At 47.2% G+C, this 23,498-nt stretch overlaps 1 protein-coding gene across 3 annotated transcripts in view; it reads right to left on the bottom strand.

The window, feature by feature from the left end:
• Positions 1-23,498, bottom strand: part of LOC131669918 (uncharacterized) — a 1,245,201-nt gene that overhangs the window by 661,304 nt on the left and 560,399 nt on the right. For all 3 annotated transcript variants that reach the window (XM_058945134.1, XM_058945126.1, XM_058945144.1), the window contains exon 6: positions 22,743-22,857. The gene's annotated coding sequence lies outside the window, so the exon portion shown is untranslated. The remainder of the gene's footprint in view (positions 1-22,742; positions 22,858-23,498) is intronic.

Below are 23,498 nucleotides of genomic sequence, written 5' to 3'. Positions count from 1 at the left end.
TTAAATGCGTACGCGCAGGCGACTTCTCGGGTACTACTCGCCGCACCAGATGTTCCACTAACTCGCGCTGCGATGATCGCAACTCGGAGAGCCCCGCGACCTCGGCTCTAACGCGAGCACGCGCGAGCCCAGGATCACTCGGGAACTCCACTCTTTCGCGCTTCAGCTCCGCGAACCAGTGCCACGGACCATCCTCTATATGCCATCTCCCATTCGCATGATCCGTGCCAATACCGAACTCCTGAATGAAGTCCATCCCGATTATCATGTCGTATTGCACTGGTACATCCACGACTCGCGCTACGATTATTCGTGACACTCCGTCGATCTCAACCCTGAGCCGAAGTTTTCCCACGATCCCGGTTTTCGCTCCCGAAAATTCGAACAACGCGAAGTTGCACGGTTCAATCCTGTCTGCAAAGTCGCCGCGTATACGCGGGTCCACGATAGTCACCATCGCTCCTGAATCGTACAGCGCACTGTATGGCTTCCCCGCGATATGGACTACAAACAACTCGCGATTTTCCATCGTGTCCACTTTTGGTACGCCCACACAAACACGAGCACAGAGGCGCGAGAAACCTACACCGGTCCCCGATGACTCGCCTCGCTTCTCGCTCCCCCAACTATCCATCAAATCTTTGCGTGTCGACTCGCATCCTGTGCCATCCGACGCTTCCAAACCCGATGCGATCGGTGTCGCCCTAACTACTACCTCTCCGCTCAGCACCATGAACTCCCTGAACGAGGTGACGGATCGCGACGACGTCTCGTCTACACCGTCAAAGTCGTCAGTTTTTGAGTTTCCAGCCTGCTGAGGCGATCTCTCAGTCCGAGTTTGTTCCGGAACCGGCCGCGCACGCGCCGCATTCCCCTCTGGACTTCTCGAAGACCGCGCGGTCTCTGCAGTTTCCATCGAGTTCCTGCCCGGCTGATTCACCCCGTGCGTTCTCGTCGATTCACCTCTCGACCCACGCCCGAGCGTCGGACTCCCTTGGCCATTTCCTCGATTTCGCTCTGATTCGCGTGCATCCAGCATTTCCCTCGACTCCAACGATCACTTTTCTCGCTCGCGCTCGGGCCCTGCTTCACGTATTCTTGTCCATCGTTCGTTGAATTCGATCCAGTCGAACTCTTTCCTCGAACTTTCCTTAAATCTATCTTTCGCGCACGTTGCATAGAGGCCTCCGTTTTCGCGTTATTCGTGCCTAATCTAGCTTCATTTCGCTCAACCTGCTGTTGAAACTCTGTGAACTTGCTGTAAAACAGCCTCATGAACGCGATTTTTGCCCCGTCGGGTGCCCTATTACGCACAACTACGCGGAATCCGTTGGGCAACTCGATCCCGCTTTTAAGTTTTCCAGAGCTTTGAGCCACACCTGACATTGCGAACATGTTTCCAACGTCTTATTTTCCTTACCGCAGCCTTGGCACGTTAACCCTGTTCTACTTCCCTGTGAACACCGATTCGCGTAATGTCCTAGCTGTTGGCATCTGTAGCAGCGCACTGGGTTCTTTCCCTGATTACGACTCGTACTTTGGTTAGAAACCCCTCTCCCACTCGTGCCTCCAGCCCCCCAACGGCTCCGAGCCTGTTCGTGTCGACTTCACGCTCTCTGGGCTTGAGCACTCGGCCTTTCGATGTCCCAGCCCCCGCATTTGTGGCATACGCCCTGAAAGGTCATGCGCCCTGCAGCGTTCCTCGCAGCAGGGCTCGTATTTCCCCTGGGCAGGCCCCTCTGCGATTGAACTAGCTGCGATAACATGGCTACCATATCTCTCGGCAACTCTTTTGACGAATCCACATCCTCTCGTTGAGCTACGCCTTCACTATCCGGATTGCGGCTTCTGCCTACGGATTTTATTGCCGACTTATCTTTATTTTCTTCGCGGTCCTTTCTATTCTCATTCCCGACCGCATAGACCCGTTCGCCCATCGCAAAGTTCGCACAACTATTAGTCTTCACGATTCTTTTTGACGAATCTCCGCGGTAAGCAACTTCTGGCATCAACGACTCCTGCGGCGCTGGCGACGGGCGGTAGCGATTCTCGATGTCCCGTCTGCGTTCAAATCTCTCCCCGTAAATACGAAGGTCTTTGAGCGTTTGAACCTTTTTTGCCCTGATATAAATGCGTAGTTTCGGGTATAAATTATTTTTAATCAGCTCAAGCTGTTTACGTTCCGAAAGCTTCGGTTCTAACCTACTCGCAATATACAGGAAGGCCATGAGGAATTCACCTACTGGCTCATCTTCGCCTTGAGTTCGGCGGCGTAGCGCGTCGTAAACGTCCACGCGCGATCGCCGCGGACAAAACTGGCGCTGGAATTCATCTTTAAAATCCTGCAATATATCCCAGCTCGGGTGATTCGTTTCCCACCATAAAGCCATTTCCGCGCTAGTAAACGACAACATTAGCGCCGACAATATCTCCGCGTCCTTAAATCTGTAAAATGATTGCATTTCATGCAATCGCCTCAAAAATTGCTCCGCTGTCAGTCCGACTTTCTTCGAGAATGCTAAAGACCAACTTTTCACCACCGTGACCACGTCTACTTGTTGCCCATTAAGAAATCGTTCCCTCGGTTTGCTCGCGCGCTCTTCATCTGACGCGCTCTCTAGCCACGTTTCGTCGTCGTCGAGTGCCGAATGGTAGTCCGTGTCCTCTGCTTCATCAGGTTCTCTACCGGCTTCACGCTTGCCTAACCGCGCAACCGCGGTATCATTCACGCGCTTTTGATCGTAATTCATCTCACAAGGTCGGTATTTCGCCCCCAGCTGCGCGCCATCACGCACCGGCGTGTTCGTACTTCCCGGGCCTCGCGTTGCTACCTGCGATATGCCCCCGCGTTCGCCCCGGCTGTCGGCATTATTCACCCTAGATGCTGCCGAAGTCAACCACGCCGGCCAAAACGTTTTTACTGCGCGCTGCCACATTGGTAGCTCCTGACCATGGAAACTCTCCGGTCGCCGCTCCGCACGCGCTTGCGCAATCTCTGTTTGCGTGTTCGCAATACCCAGAGCCGGCGCGAAGTCCGTCGGTACCGAACGATGCAAGCTCGATCTTTAATCCCTTCCGCGCACCTCCTCACATACAATCGCACCATCTATGGCGCGAACTCGCGTCTCCGATGGCAACGCACATGTTCGCCACATGCCGTCACTCGGCTCACATCGAGCGCTTACCGCTGCGTTTACCTCCGCCTCCAAAGTCTCCAGCAGTGATCCGACCCGCGCCGATGTGCGCTTCTCGCATCAACGATAGTCGGTATTTCACCTGACAGAAAATCGTCAGCTCTCATAGGCGTGCCGATTCATGACGCACGCCATATAAAAATGCGCCAAATGCTCTGTCCTGCACGATCGCAGTTGTACCGTCCGTAACTAGTCCGTTCGACGTCATCCATATCAGCAATTCCTGAATTTGCATTGCCTGAATACGCTCCCATATTAACTTTACTACGGGAAACTTTATAACTCGCCTTCTAAACGTCTCCGGCCGCGGTCGCGATTCTGCAGCTTTTCGATCTCGTACCGGCATCGTACTTCACGCGACCCCGCGCGGTAAACAAACAGGCGCCCAAGCTATCCTCGGCCTATTTCACCTTCAACAGGCCTAAGCGCGCTTGTCCTCTTTGTTTTCGAGAACAGCTCAGCGTGCACAAGCCGGAGTGCCTATGGTACGGGTACGCAACACAAAGACCTTACTCAGCCTATAAACACGCCTAACCTGGAGCCCTCGCTCAGCAACAATCCAAACAGCCGAGAATGATCGTTGCGATTCTCGCAACTTTCAAATTCACAAACACACAATTTAAACGTACAAATTTCGACTAGCCAAAACACCCGGCTCGAGCAATCGCAATCTGTACAATAACAGAAGACCAATTTACAGCGTAATCGCTTAATCACAACACCGCAATACTCGCCTCAGCCCGTTTCACTAGCTCCGGGCTTCCGCGTAACTCGAGCCAAATGTGTTGACACAATAATGACGAAAACTCAAAATGTCTCATGCAACTGAAATTTTCCCTTTTCCGAATTATTTCCACGGCTCTCGCTCGCTACTCCCCGAATTCGCCGAAAAGCAATGATCGGCCGAGACACCGTACTGTCCAAAACTTATCACCAAGGGAATTATCGCTATCACCTCTTCCCATCCAGAACAAAGCGATGGGAACAACGAAACCCAACCCGCCGAGATTAAACAAGGGATGCCATGCGAGAGGGGATAGCCACCGTGCGCCTTGGGCTGGTCTCTGCTAATTTTTCTGGGTTCTTTCTCGGTAAAGAAAGTCGGCGCTGACTTTCACAGGCCGTAGTTCGCTCTGGTTCAGGGGGGTTGATACAAATAATCGAACACTTTAATTCTCTTATATTACATATGGCGATCCCATTTATTGACGCCTTTTCACAAACATCGCTACAAGATCTACTTAACCGCAGTGAACGCGATCGCTCAACCTTTCCGCGACCAGAGTTCGCGGGATCACACGAGCGAGATCGCTCAGCGTGCGCGATAAATTTCTCACAATACACTAATGTCTGTAATCGAGCGAGAGCTGGCGCGAGAGAGATAAACTGGTCTTAGACCCACCGGATGCCGACGGTCCGTCGGTAGAGAGGCGACGCCGGCGAAAGCGTAGACCCGCCGGAAACGGTGCCCTGGCGACGGTCGAGGTTGCTGCAGGAAGGGCCGCAGCACGGCCTTTGCCTCGTGGATGGCGAATGGTTGCTGCTTGTCCGGGCTCGGCCTTGAACACCTGATTCTCCTGGCAAGTGGCAGTCGCACTCCTGGCAGTAGTTCCTCTCCTGCCGGAATCTTGTCTCCACCAGTCTCTCCTTAGGCGGTCCTAATTACTCGAGAGCTCACGCTTAACTGCCTTTCCTTTCTCTTAATTTTCTAAGCCTCGCGCCGCCGCGCTCCCACTTCTCTCGCCGTCAAAAATCAGTCAAAATCGCTCTCTCTCTCTCGCTCTTCTCGCTCTCACTCGCACTCACGGCGACACTTCGCCGATTGTCGCGCTCCTCTCTCCAGATCCTGCAACGACACAAGTATGTAGTCGCCATATAGCGTACACTTGGTCGCTGCGCTCGCGCGAGGAGAGTGCCGCACACAGGGCTAGCGAACATCGCTATACCCTGTCACAACTTATGCAATATCTTTCACTCTATTTTTATTATTACTCACGTGATGAAGGCTCATCTACATTTCATCTCATTCATACTTTACGCAAGGTACATCTCTCCTACTACAAGTTATTAAGTTAAGAAATTTGCGTTAATAAATTATTATGCTCAAATCAATCTATTCTACTTATTTCTTAATTCATCAAAGAGCTTATAAGACTCAGGATTCCCTTTCATCTCCCTTGTTATAGTGATAGGCTGTTTGGATCTTTATTATTTAAATTTAATACCTTTTAATTATTATAATTAATTAAGTAAGCCCACCACAGCGGTAAGTAATTTATTTTATCAAAGGTGTTTGTTGTATATTTACGTAAAAAATATAATAATGTATAAGAAATTATTTTAGAATATCTATATAAGATCTTACAAAGCCAATTAGTAATAACGTAGAGAAATTGCTTGTTTTCTTAAAATCATCATAAATATGTGCTGGAGCATCTACGCGCGTATGCGATAATCATTTTTTAACATTTTGTAATAACATGTTCTGTGTCACGTTCTACTTTTGTTTGATGTTTTTAATCGGGTTTTTTTATTTAACGTGTTTATCAAAGTATCAAAAATAGTTATTTTCAGTTAACGATATCTTAATGAAAAATGAATCATTCTTTAAACAAAAGAATGGTGTTTGAAGAATAAAAATGGTTATTTTTTATGATTTAATCTTTTTATAAATAAAATTCGTATAAATTAATGCCGTAATTTGAAATAGACTACAACTGATGAAGTTTTAATTATTTTAAGACATATGGAAAAATTATCAAGTTTCAATACCACATTAAATATGAAAATAATTTTCTGATTCCCACATACATATTGTAACAGGCTGCCATTTAGTCTAAAATCACGCAAACGCACCTTTAAATGTGACTAAACGACGCCTTGTTATCTATGTGCTTAGAGCACAGTAACCTACCTTGCCTCGGAGTGCGCCTGCGCAGAGTCTCTTCACTGTTCCGAGTTGGGTTCCCCCAACTCGCCACTTGGCGGCGCTGTCGCTCCTTGCTAGTAGCGCTCGTGCGGCCGCCGATGGAAACGCTGTTACCGATTCGCCTCTACCGATCTCAGCGAGCTCCGTGCTACACTACCGGCGAATTCGAACGAAATGTAAACAAATATAGGCGCGAGCTCCGGACAAAGGAAAGAACACAATAACGGAAACTCGTTTAAACAGAACCAAGGGATGATTTATTAAATCAAGCAAATTACACGGGGAATTGGCCGAGAGTCTTACGCACGCACGCGTGAATGACAAGACACGCTATTTGAGAGAGAGAGAAAAAACCGCGATTACCGCGAACTACCTGCTCGCACGCAATAAACAAATTCTTCGCGCTCGCTGCGCGGATTCGCACGCCAAAATTAACAAGAGAAGGGAAGGTGCACCTACCGCAAGGACGATGTGGATACGGTGGCCAACCGTATCCGAACAACAAGTTGATAATAAGCTACTCCGCTGCTTGCTGCACCGCCTCAACAACTATTGCTGCTGTAGTTGTTGCTGCTGTTGCTAATGCTGCTGTTGCTGCTAGGGCTGCCGCCGATATTGCTGCTGCTGCCGCTATTGCTGCTGCTAACGCACCCTCACTCACGTTCGCTATGTCACCAGGAAAACACAGGCTAGAACGGCTCGGAAAAACGGAGGTTAGGCGCACGAACTGACTGAGTAGCACAGTCATACTACCGGTCGGACCCTCCCCTCCCGGTCATTGCCCCTACGCTCTCTCTCTCTCTCTCTCGCGAACCGAGCGCGGCTACTCTCGTTTAGCCGCTCGCTAACCTCGCGCGAGTCTACGATTTTCGGTAATCGTTGCAGCCCCCTCCTAGCTTCGATCTACCGGATCGAACTACCCTATTGACTCGCGACCCCAAGGACAGGATTGGGAAAGGAGAGAAATCAGCACAATCCATCCTCTTTGAAATACGGCTTTATTTGCCCATCCCGGGCCACCACCCCCCCACGTCATCTGCCGGAGCCCCCTGGCGCCTTGTGTCTTGGGTAGCGCCAGTGCTCCGATTTGTTGGGGCACTTAGACGTGGTCGTGTCCCGGGATGGCCGCAGATGTAGCAGCCTCTGCCCGGTCGTCTGATGAGGCCGGGCTCCGCCCCATGGCCCTGGCTTCCAGCTGGTGGTTGGGGCGGCGTGGCTGCTGCTGCCAGGGCGGCGATAAAGGTTACGCCGCCCACCGTGGCGGATGTGCGTCCCCCCTCGGTTCGCACCACCGACCCGTCCACGCGGACCATGAATTCCTGGCCGGCGCTAGGGGCCCCCGAGACTCTCTTGGGTTGAGTCTTGGTCGGGGGCTTGGCCGGAGTCCTGGCCGCATGCCTGCTCGTCGGGGCCGCCGGTGGCAACACTGCCGGCGGGCCCGCGGCCTCTGGGGACTCCAGCCCTCGGTCAACGCGCAGGAGGGCCTCACCATAGGCCCTCTGCCGCCGGACTACCGGAGCCCACTCCCCCAGCATTTCCTGGGCGCCTCGGAAGTCGAGGAACTCCCCCAGGTGTGCGTGCACCTGGCGCTGGAGTTCCCCGACGAATTCCCAAGCGTTCTCAAGCTCCTGGAGGCCCAACCTCACGTGCCTCCAGGAGTTTTCGAGGCCTACCTGCTGGGGGACTCGTGGGTGGGTGCAGACCCAGTGCTGTTGGCCGCAGGCCTCCCTTGGCCCGGGGCACTGGGTCGAGCTCTCCGTCGTGGACGCGCTCGACCCTCGGGTCTGCGTACCCTGGTCCCGCGTGGACTGAGACCGGCGACCCTCTTCGGATGGGCCGTCTGTCTGGGTGGATACTTCCCGGGTCGAGGGCTTGGATGTTTGGGCCCTCATACCTTCCCGGAGGAAGTCATCCACCCGCTGGCGAGAGCGGCCCTCGCGAGCGGCCGTCTCGACCTGGGCCCGGACGAATCTTCGTAAATCGCCGATCAGCCGATCGGCGCCCGGACCCAATCCCAGGTCGAGCAGCAGCTGGGTGACCGTCTCGAGGGCCTCCTCACTGATGACCAGCTTCCTCTCCATCTGTAAAAGAGAAGAAGTGGGGTCAAGGGATTTCTCAGGCTCAGCCCTTAACCTACCCGTCGCCGTGTAACGCTCGACGCTATTGTTTACGAGGACGTCCCGGTCCCCGGCGCTTTCCTCGCGAACATGGCCCATTTGCGGGGGCAGCTGGCAGCACCACCTTCCGCACGTGCTGAGCGGTTCTACGTGGTCTGCCCCTTCCCCTTACCGCATTACCATCCAGGTCGTCTCCACCTGGTTCCCGAGGTTCGCACGCGGGGTTCTTGCGCGGCCTACCTCGACCTCGCTTAACCGGCGCCTCGATCGGTACCTCTGGAGCCGCCGCGGGTTTCTCACGCTCGTTCGAGGGGGCTGCATTCGCGACGCGCTCGCATATCGGATCCTTGCTGGATTCCTCGATCTTCGCTGGCGGGTCGCCTACGCCCTCCTCTTCGTCCAACGGTGCTGAGTCCCCGCCTCCTGGTTCCTCGTCGTCCTCATCAGAGTATGGGCCGAAATAGGGCTTGAGGTCCTTGGCGTGGATCAGCTCGGGCAACTCTTCCTGCTGGTTACCTAGGCGGTAGGTATTCGTCCCGCATACCTCCAGAATCACGTAGGGACCAGCATACTTCGGTGCCAACTTCGCCGAAACGCCCTGAGCTGCGGAAGACAAGATGCGGTTCCGCTTCCACACCCAGTCCCCAACCCTGAAGTCGGCCTGACGTCTCCTCCGGTTGTAATAGACCGCCTGACGGGCCGCCTCCTCCCTGGACTTAGAGCCAGCACGTTCCCACAAATTGGGTAACTGGCGCATGTGGTCGCCCCATTCGGTCAGTTCTTGGCCCTCGGAAGCTTCTCGGGCCAACTGATCCTGGGCCCTCCTAAAGGTCGAGGGGGGAGTGGGCTGTCTGCCGAAGACCAGCATGGCCGGGCTGTAACCTGTCGCGCTGTGAGTTGCCGAGTTCAACGCAAAGTTGAACTCAGGCAGGTGCTCGTCCCAGCTCTTATGGTCCCGCTCCACGTACGATATGAGCATGGCCTTGAGGGTTTTGTTCACTCGCTCCGTGGGGTTTGCCTGTGGGTGGTAAACTGGGGTAAGGGCGCGCCGGATGCCGTTCCTCGACAGGTAGGCATCGACCTCTTGATTTTTAAATTCGGTCCCGTTGTCCGAAAGAAAAATCTCTGGCGTCCCAAACCTGGTGACCACCCTCTCGTGCAATTCCCGCACGACGGTCCTTCCATTGGCCTTACGTACGGGTACGCACTCCACCCACCGAGTGAACAGGTCTAAAAAGACCAGAATATACTCGAACCCTCTCGAGCTCTTTGGGAAGGGGCCAGTGATGTCACTGGCCACCACCTGCCAGGGTCGCGAGACCTCTCGACGACCCATCAGCCCGCAAGGCGGCCTTTGCTCCGCCTTGCATTGCTGACATACCGGGCAACTCCTCACGTACTCTCTGACCTGCTCGTACATCTTTGGCCAGAAATACAGGTGCCTAGCCCGGGAGAACGTTCGTTCTCTCCCCTGGTGTCCCGCTGCTGGCGCATCGTGCACCTCCTCAAGTACTTGATGCCTCTTCTCGGCAGGAACCACTAGCTTCCAGGCTTCCTCGTTGTCGATGGACCCTTCGCTCTCCTCAGCCGGATTGTAGTGATACAATCTCCCTCCCACTACCTTCCAAGTAGGTTGAGAATGTGGATCCTGGCATACTTCCCTATACTTCTGAAGGTACCAGGCATCGGCAGTTTCCGGCTGATGAGTCATGGCACCCACTTCTACCACCCCCTCCTCATAGGCCCTAGATAAAGCGTCTGGCACCACGTTGAGGTCTCCTTTTCGATACTCTATATCGAACACGTGTCCTTGTAGTGCTAACGTCCAACGCGCTAGCCTTCCTGTAGGATTCCTCATACTGTGGAGCCACTTAAGGCAACTATGATCGGTGATGACTTTGAAGTGGTGCCCCTCAACATAAGGCCGGAACTTCCCGATGGCCCATACAACTGCCAGGCATTCTCGTTCGGAGACTGTATAATTCCTTTCCGCACTGTTTAAGGAGCGACTGGCGTACTCAATTACGCGCTCCTGTCCATCGACTTCTTGCGTCAATACCGCGCCTATCCCGCTATCGCTCGCGTCCGTTTGTAACACGAACTGCGCGTTGGGATCTGGCGACTGCAAGATCGGTGCCGAGACCATTGCGTCTCGTAACCGTTCGAAAGCCTGCTCCTGTTCCTGCTGCCACGCAAACGGGATGCTCTTCTTCGTCAGGCGGTTTATCGGCTCAGCGATGGTTGCGAAGTCGGGTATGAAGCGACGATACCACGACATCATCCCCATGAATCGCTTCACCTGTCTGATCGTCCGTGGTACTGGGTACTCCATAATGGGCTTGATCTTCTCTGGATCTGGCCTTACCCCTTCACGGTTCACTAGGACCCCCAGGTGCTTGACTTCCGACTTACAGAAGTGGCTTTTGGTCTTATTCACAGTGAGGCCCGGACCCAGGATTCGTTGTAAAACCAATCCCAGGTGTCGCTTATGCTCCTCAAAAGACGGCGAGATAATAATCACGTCGTCAAGGTACGCAAAAGCGAAAGGATCTAAATCCGGGCCAATCACTCTGTCCATCAACCTCTGGAAAGTCGCGCCGGCGTAGGACAGTCCGAAGGGCATTCTCTTGAACTGAAAATGCCCCAGGCCAGGGACTGTGAACGCCGTAATGGGGCGCGACTCCTTTTTAAGAGGTATCTGGTGGTACGCGCTACTCAAGTCCAGTGTCGAGATGAACTTCGCATCCCTGATCCTTCGCAGGATGTCACTCATGAAGGGTAATGGGTAGGCGTCCGGCTTGGTTACTACGTTTACCTTCTGGTAATTCACGCAGAACCGGTATTTGCCGTCTGCCTTCTTAACCATCACCACTGGACTTGACCACCCGCTGGTTGCTGGTTCAATGACGTCGTTGTCCAGCATGGCCTTGACCAGCGCGTGCATTTCGTCTCGCACCCTGTCGGAGACCGGGTAGTATTTCTGTTTACAGGGTCGAGCGTCCCCGATATCTATCTCATGCTCGACCCCCACAGCACAGCCTAAACACTCGCCTCCATCTGGAATTAATCCATCGACGAGGCTAGCCACTTCTTGACGCTGTGCTTCCGTGGCTTCTACCAGGCCTACGGGTGCGAGGTACGACGTACCAGTGACGCTTGCCACTTCCAACGGTACCGCCACTTTGGCTTTCGCCAAGTACAGCTGGTCCGTATCAGGGTTCAGGTTGGCGCTGAATTCCCTCACGAAATTCGCGCCGACGTAGCAGTCATCAGACAGCAGTGGCGTTATAGCGACCCTTACATCTTTCGTGATTCCCCCTACTGTGAAGGGGAAAATCACATGACCCAAGATGGGACATGGGCGACCGTCAGCGAGCTTCGCTTCTCCCGCTCGCGTGACGTCCAGGCCCAGCCCCATGTCTGATGCCAACCTAAGCCCGAGTTGACCCATTACCGTTGATGAGGCCCCGGTGTCGTAGAGTGCCCTTAACTTGTAGGCACCTATCCCCACCTGAAGCCACCATCTGGTCTCATCCTCGGGTCTGTACCTGCGGGGAGCTTTCGCCGTCTCTCTCCCCTCTGTGGACGGGAGGCTTTCACGGCTCTTCTTGCCCTGGGCAGCCGCTACTCACATCGACGTGCTCTCACCCGCAGGTGTCTGGGTCGCCGGTGTATCCTCCGGAGTGTCAGGTGGTCTCCTGGAGCTTTTGGGTCTGATGGTCTCCTCTCCGACCCATTCAAACCCCTGCTCCACCACCTGAATCCGGCCTCCGTACCCTTCGAGGATACAAAATGCCCGGTTACCCAGATCAGGCATCTGTTCGGTCGCTGTCGCTTCTAACGCCGCTGCACTGCTGGGTCTCGTGGGGTCCGATATCCCTGACGAGACCTTCCTGAACCCTGGGGTCGCTGACAGGCCTTTGCCACGTTCCAGCGACCCGCGACGAGAGGTCACCTTTACTGGGGACGCGGAGGGGACCTCCGTCCTCCGCTTCCCTGCCCGTTTCCCTTGTTGCAATCCGGGCAGTACCTTCTGGTAAAGCCCAGTTTGCCACAAGACGAGCACTTGATCGGTTGGGAGTAATCTATTTTCCTCCGCTGACCCTCTCGTCGCTGGCCAGGAGACCCTGGGGGGGTTTTAGTCCTCCCCTTTTCTTGCAGCTGACCCCTCGGCCGCCTGGGAGAGTTAGCCTTCCTCTCCTTAAAGTACCGGTCCATATCGCGTCGCAGGGTCGCGATCTGCGACGACAGATCTTCAATGGGGTCTGTGGCCTGCGTTGCAGCGATTGTGGGCCGGTCCTCGGGTCTCTTGGCCGGGGTTTTAACCGGCGACTCGGGTTGCCGCTGATCCCTACCCCGAGGCTTGTTGGACATGGCCGCCGTACGGGGTCCTGCCCGGGGCGGTGGTGCCTTAACTGACACCCCCATGTGCTCGGGGTACAACGTGGACGTTGGCTCCAACCTGGTCCTCGGGCGCTCGTCGTCCCGCAAGGCGGTCTCGATTTCGGTCGCCCGGGCGTGGAATTCGTCCACGTTGGAGAACGCATTCCTCCGCAGCTGCATCCGGATGGCGGGTATGAGATTTGCATACAGCAAATCTAACTGCCTCTGCTCTGGTAACGGCGGACGTAGCTGGGCCAACATGAAGAGGAGGTGGCAGGCGTATTCTCGTACCAGCTCTCCCTTCTCCTGGTACCGGGCTTGGGCCTCTTGCAGCAATCTTTGTTGCTGAAGCTCACTCGACCCAAACCAACGTCGAGCGCCTGCCACGAAGTCGGCGTAATTCCTCCACTTAAGCTTGTTAAGCTCGTACCAGGTCCTCGCAACGCCTTCGAGGAGCTCTGATACCGAGCACAAGATTTCGCCGTCTGTTAGCCCAGAACCCGCGCGTAGATCTTCTAGTCTCGACAAGAAGGTGTCTACGCACTCTGAAGCCGTGCCAGAGTATCGCAGCTTCCACCCTCTCACAATCCTACCCGCGTCCCGAGTCGCATAGTACCCCGACGCCGCATTGGCGTCGTACCAGGCGGATCCTTCAGGGGTCGCCGCCCCTTCATCCATATCGGCGTCTCTTGGTCCTCTTCTCGGTGGCTGTTCCGTCCTTGAAGGCACCTGCCTTTGGGGAGCCTCTCGAGGTTCGCCAGGGGTCGGTCGCTGGGGTTCCGGGGTACTACCTGGTACCCTTGGGTCGTAGTGGCACGTATACGTGGATTGGAAATCTACGGTCCTCCGGGGCCGCTCTGGTACGACCGTTCGTCGATTGGTGGGGTCCCTGTTTCTCAACTGCTGGACCTCCACCTGCAGAGCGGTCACCTGGTCGCTCCACCGCGCGCATACCTGGTCGTGCCTTTCCAGCATCTCAAGTATGCGGTTGATCCCGACACGGTTGCGCTCGATCTCTTCTTTCAATCGTTCTGTCACGCACCGTTCCTCTTCTTCTTCTTGAGGTTGTAGCTCCTCATTTTCGAAGCGTCGAGCTCTTCGCCTATCCGGCGATCCGGTGGAGCCCTTGTGCTCACTACCGACCCCCTCCGTGGGCCCCTTGACCTCGCCGGTCCCCCCTTCCTCTGCGGGCTCTCGCTCCCCCGTCTCACTCTGACTCTCCTCTTCAAAGTTGTCATAGACTGCGAGAGTCCGCGTCAGGTTGGCCTCCATCACCTCATCCCTGTATAACAGCATGAGTGGGTGGGCGACAAGATCCTCCGCATCAGCTGCTTCTAGCTCTTGTCGCCTTGACTCCAGCCACCTCTCTCGACTCCGTCGCCTGCGTTGTGTGGCCTCCCTATCCAACGCCGCTCCTTGGAAGTCTAGGTCGATATACTCGCCTAGCAACCAATATGCTAATCGAACTGCCTGCATCAGCTTAGGACCATCTGTTCGCAACTCCAGTTGCGTCAGGTACCTGTCCAGCTGTGTCGAAGGCAGTTCCGAAGCCCACCGGGTTATCGCGTCGGCGGTATCCTCCATGACGCTTATGCTGGGGCGTAGGTGACGGTTGAGATTAATTTCCCTATTCGACCACTACCGCCTCCTATCGCTCAAGGCGCGAGCGGGGTGTTGCGATTTTTATCGCCAACTACCCAATTACGCCTTTATTCACAAGGCAACAATACGCGTGGCTTGTGGGTGTGTGCAGGTATCGCGTACTCTAAGGAAGTACGAACTTCCGCTTCGCAACTACCTGCCTATAGGTGGAGGCTAACTGTTTGTTAGCTCCACCGGGTTAGTTAATCTAACCCTACACACACCCTAATTGCGCGCTCTGCTGTTACTGTCGCTTGGTGACTGACCCCCACTTAATTACTTTAATGTGTAATAAAACACTTAAAAAGCAAAAAGTTAACCCAAATACAATTAGTCACCTTTTATATTCGCGTTAGAGCGACTACGGACGTCTCTTCGACACCTGGGGTTAGTGTGCTCTCGGCTCACAAAAGCAGGTGTTATTGGGTCGGAGAGGCGTCTTTCCCCTACCGCAGAGCACGTACCGAACGAGCCACGCGTTACTTTACCCGCTCGCACCTTATTACGCACGCGCGCAAACGTCTCTCTCTCGCGCGCGTTGCTCTCTTTTTTTCAGGCAATTTCCCTCGTGTATGAGTCCTAATTTAGTTGTGCGCCATGTAACAGGCTGCCATTTAGTCTAAAATCACGCAAACGTACCTTTAAATGTGACTAAACGACGCCTTGTTATCTATGTGCTTAGAGCACAGTAACCTACCTTGCCTCGGAGTGCGCCTGCGCAGAGTCTCTTCACTGTTCCGAGTTGGGTTCCCCCAACTCGCCACTTGGCGGCGCTGTCGCTCCTTGCTAGTAGCGCTCGTGCGGCCGCCGATGGAAACGCTGTTACCGATTCGCCTCTACCGATCTCAGCGAGCTCCGTGCTACACTACCGGCGAATTCGAACGAAATGTAAACAAATATAGGCGCGAGCTCCGGACAAAGGAAAGAACACAATAACGGAAACTCGTTTAAACAGAACCAAGGGATGATTTATTAAATCAAGCAAATTACACGGGGAATTGGCCGAGAGTCTTACGCACGCACGCGTGAATGACAAGACACGCTATTTGAGAGAGAGAGAAAAAACCGCGATTACCGCGAACTACCTGCTCGCACACAATAAACAAATTCTTCGCGCTCGCTGCGCGGATTCGCACGCCAAAATTAACAAGAGAAGGGAAGGTGCACCTACCGCAAGGACGATGTGGATACGGTGGCCAACCGTATCCGAACAACAAGTTGATAATAAGCTGCTCCGCTGCTTGCTGCACCGCCTCAACAACTATTGCTGCTGTAGTTGTTGCTGCTGTTGCTAATGCTGCTGTTGCTGCTAGGGCTGCCGCCGATATTGCTGCTGCTGCCGCTATTGCTGCTGCTGCCGCTATTGCTGCTGCTAACGCACCCTCACTCACGTTCGCTATGTCACCAGGAGAACACAGGCTAGAACGGCTCGGAAAAACGGAGGTTAGGCGCACGAACTGACTGAGTAGCACAGTCATACTACCGGTCGGACCCTCCCCTCCCGGTCATTGCCCCTACGCTCTCTCTCTCTCTCGCGAACCGAGCGCGGCTACTCTCGTTTAGCCGCTCGCTAACCTCGCGCGAGTCTACGATTTTCGGTAATCGTTGCAATATTTATATAAAAACTATGCAAAAATATAAATCTTTTATTCTATTCTATTTTTGTCTTTTGCCACTATTTCTAGATAACAATCAAATATTTGATATTTTTGACCGGATCCATTTCAGATCGGGCAGGCCTACGGCAATGATATCTCCGATTGACTCGGCTGTGGAGTATGTTATTCTACTTCAAAAATAAGCCAACACGTATTTTTTTTTTTTCGATTAGACCTCTACATCATTTTTTACGAGTATTTTAAAAAAGTGGTTAAAAAATAAATTTTCTATAAATCAAATATTAAAATTTAAAAAAATGCTCTATATTTTCTAATTTTTTTACTTAATATGTTATTTATAGCTTATTTTACTGTATTTCTTATAATCTTTCGAATGCGCCATGCAGAATAAAAGAATATTGAAAATTGGCGGGAAAAACTCAATTTTTCAAATAATTTCAAACTCAATTTTCTCAAAAAAGCCATCGTTTTTTTTTTCAAATTTTTATGATAGATTAAGCATTACAAGACCTTTAAATTGGTATAGGAGTGATCGCTTACTTTTACGTTTTAGTGATAAAATATCAATTTTTCGTTTTTTTTTTGCCCAAAACATTGATAATTATAGTTTTAACATGTGAAACGTGTTTATATATATATATATATATATATATATTTATATATACATCCATATATACATATACAAGAATTGTACGTTTGATAGTAGTCTTGCGATTTTGATAGAATTACATTCCTCCTTCTTCTATAAATAGCTTATAAATATAGGAGTGGTGAAGCACTATGCAACATTGTACAATTTACATAAGGAACTAGTGCATTCAATTCAAAACGCAAAAGAATTTGTTGTAAAAGTACAGGACTACACTCCTTCAATCAAGCTGCTGCTACTAGAAAAAGACAAAGTTGAAAAATTTAGAGAAGACAAAATCAATGATTAGCAACGAAATGGTTTATGGCTCGCACTGCAGCACAGCGTTATGTTGAAATAAAAGGAAAAAAATCAAAATCGAAGAAACAAAAGAAGAAGGCTTCAGTTTTAGTAAGCAAAAAAATAAAAAAAACTAAAAACAGAAAGACTACAAAGTCTAGAAAATAAAAAATATAATTTTTATTACTTAAATAAATGAGTTATTTTGAAACTTTTCATAAACATAAAGTGTTTTTTTTTTTAATTTTGTTGTAATGATTTTTTTGAACATTCACAATGTATTTCATATCTATATAATACACATAAAACATATATGTAAATAAGTTTTACATGTCAAAACTATAATTATCAATGTTTTGAGCAAAAAAAAAAACCAAAAATCGATATTTTATCACTAAAACGTAAAAGTACGCGATCACTCCTATACCAATTTAAAGGTCTTGTAATGTTTAATCTATCATAAAAATTTGAAAAAAAAACGATGGCTTTTTTGAGAAAATTGAGTTTGAAATTTTTCGAAAAATTGAGTTTTTCCCGCCAATTTTCAATATTCTTTTATTCTGCATGGCGCATTCGAAAGAGTATAAGAAATACAGTAAAATAAGCTATAAATAACATATTAAGTAAAAAAATTAGAAAATATAGAGCATTTTTTAAAATTTTAATATTTTATTTATAGAAAATTTATTTTTTAACCACTGTTTTAAAATACTCGTAAAAAATGATGTAGAGGTCTAATCGAAAAAAAAAAAAATACGTGTCGGCTTATTTTTGAAGTAGAATAACATACTCCACAGCCGAGTCAATCGGAGATATCATTGCCGTAGGCCTGCCCGATCTGAAATGGATCCGGTCTTTTAAATATTCTATCGATTTTTACTATAAAATTTTCAAGGTATGACATTTACTATTCGCGAAGTAAGTTACTTCATAGATAATTTCATTCTTAATTAAAGATTAGAGATTATTAAAGTTTTAAATATCCTACTTCTTTACTTTAGTATAAAAGGTATAATGAAATTCACATTTTTGTGTTTTTTTCACTTACACTCAATTACAATGTTCAATGTCGTCGACTCATCAATTTTTAAAATAATTTTTTAATTTTTAATACACAGTTACCCCAATACAAATATGACAATAATCATTGACGTACTCGAAAACTTTGTTTGCAAAAATTTCGATTGAATGGCGGCTGTTAATTTTGAATTATCATAAATGATGGGTTTTATTTTATCATACGTAGTGTATATGGTCTAAGAGAGACATAAGTAAGACTAGTTGCTAAGTATCTATTTCAGATGATTGAACATTATCACATACATTTTCGATAAACAATATTAACAATATTAACAATAACAATAATAACAAATAATTAATTTATCATTAACAATATTATTTTTTAAATAGTACGCTACCAGTTTCAAACAAAAATATCTGTAAAATAATAAACCAACATACACGTGTTACATATAATATCAATTACTAAAGAAATAGTGCCACCTCTGAATCTCTGAAAATACTCTTTTCTCTTTAAATTGTCAATTGCGCTGTTCAGGGAATTCGATGCACTGTGTATCTTATTTTTCGACGAATAGTACGTGCATAATAATTGCGTGTATTATAATTTTGTGCACGACCGATACTTTGCCTAAATTGTGAAAGATTTTCCCAATAAATAAGTGTGCACGATTTAATTTTATTTATAAATAAAAATGTCTAAAAGTGCACGATAAATGGGGAATAATTTTTTCTCTAGGACAGCCGAAGTGTGAACATTAAATTTTGCGTTGTATTAGTGTGAGTGTGCACAATAAAGTCGTACACAAACTTGGTAAAAAACTATTAGTTCTGTAACGGGGTTGCTTACCGTTTAATCATTTTTATTAAGGCGATCGCGTAAATACGCTCGTAATCACCTATATCTAATGAGAAAGTCGGAGAGCAAGAGGGAACGGGTGTCAGTCAACCAACAAATCTACAAATCTACAGGAGTGGAATCGATACGGAATAAACACGTCGAAAGTACTGGTTAATATCACGAAAGAAAACTCTTTATTGTCCTCTCTGAATGTTACACTAGAATTGGCCCGCGTATTTATGTTTACGGAGGCGCTCGCACGACGACAACATACAGTGTCGGATCGCTCGCCGCTCTTTGTTCGCAGAGCTATTACATGCACGCTTCCCTTCGAGTACGGAAAATTAGTTATCACGCATGCAATCGCGGTCGCGAGATTAAGCTGGCCAGCTTACCTTTATTTTGCAGACGCACGTAGACGAAGAGAACAATTCTCACTGCGGGAAAGTCTGTTTGTTCCTTTTGTCGCGGATCGCGAATTCGCGCGCACGTGGTTTCGCCCTCGATGGCGAAACCTCACACACACACACTCTCGATGCCGCAGGTAACGATGCTCTTCAACTGGCTCAGGTCTGCACGCCGTGTAGCTCGATGACAATTACTCAGGACTCTGGGACACGTACGGACAATTAGGTCGCGAACCTTAACTTTCGTGGCTTCCGTACCGGTAGCTGGATCTCCACTGGTTCGTTTTCAATCGCGCGCGTTCCGTCTGCTCGCGTGCCGAATTCCGTCGTTACATTTTTCGTCTACCGGTAAGTGCTGCCCCCGCAGGCAGCTACTAGGTTAGGTAATTAGAGCTAATTTGACGTTTACCGTCACAGTTCATAATAAACATTCTAGTGTGCAAGATATATTTATGTATTGATAATCAATGTTGGTTGCATATTTTTTTCTTAACGAGTGCACAATCTCTAAATATATCTATCACTTAGTTGACAATGATATGCATGAAAATTTATCAATAAATTACCCATTAAATATGTGGTGTAAAATTAAAAATGACCTGTGTACAAAATAATTCATGCATTTTTTCGTGTACGATAATAAAGTGTATAATTTTTTTGTGCATGAATGAAACTTAGCCATAGATATTGTTTTCATCATTCTTAGGGTATGAAAGCTACTCACCTCAAAGAACTTACCAAAACAAATCAACATTGATATCCAACAGAGCATGTTCATTCAAGAGTACAGCCGAGTCCACCGCATAAAGTACACACATGATGACCTCATTATTGACTAGCCGGAAGTTGAAAGAAGTTGGCAGCATCCGTATATCCCTCATAACACTGTGGTATGATTCAAGTATAGTATACAATAGATGAGGAGCATGACGATCATAAAAAATGAATCAAGTGGAGGAAGCACCAATACAGCATTATTGCAGAAGATCAGATTCAGTGTATACGAATATATATGAATATGAATATGAATATATTGTGACGGTAAACGTCATATTAGCGCTAACGGCCCATGCATGCCAGTGCCCACAAGGGCAGCACCTACCGGTAGCCGAAAAATGTAACGAGGCAATTCGGCACGCGAGGAGACGGAACGCGCACGATTGAAAACGAACCAGTGGAGAATCAGCTACCGACACGGAGGCCACAAAGATTGAGGTTCGCAACCGAATTGCCCGAACGTGCTCCAGAGATCAACCGATTGTCGTTACCGAGCTATCCGGAGTGCAGACCTGAGCCAGCTGAAGCAGCGTCGTTCCCTGCGGAATCAAGTGTGTGTGAGGTTTCGCCATCGAGGGCGAAAACCGTGTGCGCGCGAATTCGTGATCCGCGACAAGGAACAGATAAACTTTACCGCCACGAGAGTGCGACTTGCTCATCCGTTCACCGTAAGACTGTTAAAAAGGTAAGCTGGCCAGCTTAATCTCGCGACCGCGATTGCATGCTTGATAATCAATTTTCCGTACTCGAAGCGAAGCGTGCATGTGATAGCTCTGCTAACAAAGAGCGGCGAGCGATCCGATACCGTATGTCGTTGCCGTGCGAGCGCGGTATGTAAACATAAATACGCGGGCCAATTCTAGTGTAACATTTGAGAAATAATAAAAGATTCCGTCAGCGATATTAAACTTATTCACGCCGTATTGATTTCACTCATGTAGATAGTTGGTTGACTGACACCTGTTCCCTCTTGCTCTCCGACTTCCGTATTGAACATACGTAATTACGTGCGTTTTTCAATACGATTACGTGGATAAAATTAATTAAACGGTAGCAACCCCGTTACAATATAGTATATTGTATTCAGCCTTATTGAGTGGGCTAAGCCACTAAGGGCATTGGAGTGACGCTATACAGCAATGCAATCACTCAACAGATGCATGAATTGTCGCATTTATCCGACGATTTTGCATAAAACTCAGACCGAAATTTTTGTGACCACGTTCACAGAGGCAGATTAAAGTCATCTAGTATCATAAATTGGTATATCAGAAGCAGAAAAGTAGATACTTTTCAAAGCCTGACAATAAATATCCATAGATGCAGCAAAAAAGACAACCGACAGAGAACTAATTGGCGGCAAATATGCAATCGATAATAAGAGTTTGGAGCAGCGTCATTGACTGCTGAGTTAAGGTAGGATTTAATAATTATTATTATCAGTTTTTAGAGAGTATATGATAGCACTATGTATAAAGGCTTCCACCTTTAACTTAAAAACACCAACATTTCGGTAATAACTACTAAGCTCCACTCAAGAGGATGAAGTAGTTGCACTTATTGGTTTTTTTAGCCTTTTAGCAGTACGGGTGGTTGCTATAACGACCAATTTAGAGACACATAATATCTGAAGTTCTTAGATCAAACTTGATATTCTGAATACATAATAAGTAGTTTTTAAATTTCTCAAAACATCCTTGACCTTGAAATACTTTGTTACAGTACCTCCATCGCCCTACGGCTGCACATTATTTGAGCTGCTTCGCTCATGGAAAGAGCAGTTTAAAAAAACCAAACTATTAAATATTTTTTTCAAATAAATATTGAATATTTTTTTAAAATTTCTCTGACTTTCCAAGCTTTATCAGTATTATTTTTATCACTAGGTTTTGAATACTTTATTTTTGATTTGATATCGCTAAACCTATCTCGAGACATTGCTGATGAAACAGTCGAGTACTTTACGAGAGAGTCAATTTCCTAACACTGTCTTTAATCATTTCGTATATTGTATGATAATAGCAATAATATACCTAACATTGTATCAAGTTCATCTACCGATAAATACAATTTGTTTTCTTTTCAAAAAAAATTAACGGAATTTGTAATTTGAATTTTAATAAATTTTGTTACGAAATTTGTTGAATCTAGTAAAAACTTATATAGAACAAAAATATATTCGAATCTATTAATGAATACCCTTAAATTTTTTTAGAGTAGAAAAGAAATTTTACTCTAAAAATTCTGAAAAAATTGTGTGGTGTTTTTTGACCAAATGTAAGACGTGTTTATTCTTACAAAGAGATAATTTTTTCTCAACGCAATAGATTTCGAAAAAAAAAAGCTTATGTTTTATAGAATTTTTAAGGTCTGACTGTAATATAGTAAAAAGGAGTGATTGAATAATTATATAACAATTTAGTTATCAAGTATCGTAATCATTCCTGATTACGATTGAGGTATAAATTTCATCCGTTAACATACCCCAAAAATTGTTGAAAGTAAATTTTTTCGAACATTGATATTTTTTTTATGAATAAATCTTTCATATCTTTATTTCTTCGTGTCTGATAAAATATTTGAGCTCGTATTCTGGAATAGCATCAAATTTAACGTCGGAATAGTGGTATTGCAATTTTTTTTTAATCTAATAACAAATAATATAAATTAAATTTATATTGAATTTATATTGAAAAATCCGTTGAAATTTTAATAACAATTCATGTTGTTTGGATGTTGAGGGGTTAAAATACAGATCACTATTTTTAAAAGTTTCAAAACATGAAAAATTGGAAAACAAATAAAAAACGCATTTGTGTAAGTTTTTACGTTTTTAAAAGTATTTTTATAGATAATGAATGATTGACGAAACTACTTCATACTCACCAAATATGTAGGAATTTTTCACGCACTCTTTGTTTCAGGCTATTACTCTTACGACGATACTGTAAATGATGGCCGGTCGCAGATGAGATAGGTTCTGGAAGCTGCTTGTAGAAACCTACAGACAGGAAATAGTGGAGATTATTCACTGTTTCTTAGACTAGGTTGAGATTGATCTATTTCTTTTTATATTTTTGTTATTTACTTGTTTTTTAATTTATTTTTATTCTATCATAACAGAAACATTGTAAGAAATCATAATTAGTTGAACTATTATATAATCAGCTGGACGTATTGTAACTGCCTTTCCTTTTCACAGAGAGAAAACTTTGCATTTGTAGTTATTTATTAAAAGGTGTTTTTGACCATTATTCCACACTGATTATGAAATACTGTCCTTAAAAATTACTCAAAACATTGGAAAATGTATTTGCATATGTATGTCTTTAAATGGATAGTTTTCTTGATCTCGATTGCATTAGAATGATTCAAGAAACAATTTACAACTTAACAATTTTATTAAGTTATACTTTAATTATATTATGAAAATACAGATCAATTTTTAGAAGTTATTTTAAGTTTTCACTTTTGCTTTCGTTAGTATTTTATTATTTTTCCTTAAAACAAAGAAAATCTAAGAATAGCATCATTGCTCTTAGCATATTACTAAAAATAAAAAAATATTAACACTTTAACACTTACAAATGACGTTCTATTCAGTAGAGCGAGTTATTTTTTAGTCGAGAGAGAGAGAGAGAG

This window comes from Phymastichus coffea, unplaced genomic scaffold (assembly GCF_024137745.1).
Source record: "Phymastichus coffea isolate CEN01 unplaced genomic scaffold, Cenicafe_Pcof_1.1 PCOF00008, whole genome shotgun sequence".
Classification (NCBI taxonomy): domain Eukaryota; kingdom Metazoa; phylum Arthropoda; class Insecta; order Hymenoptera; family Eulophidae; genus Phymastichus; species Phymastichus coffea.
The sequence above is the reverse complement of the archived record's forward strand: the minus strand, read 5'-3'. Positions and strand labels throughout refer to the sequence as shown.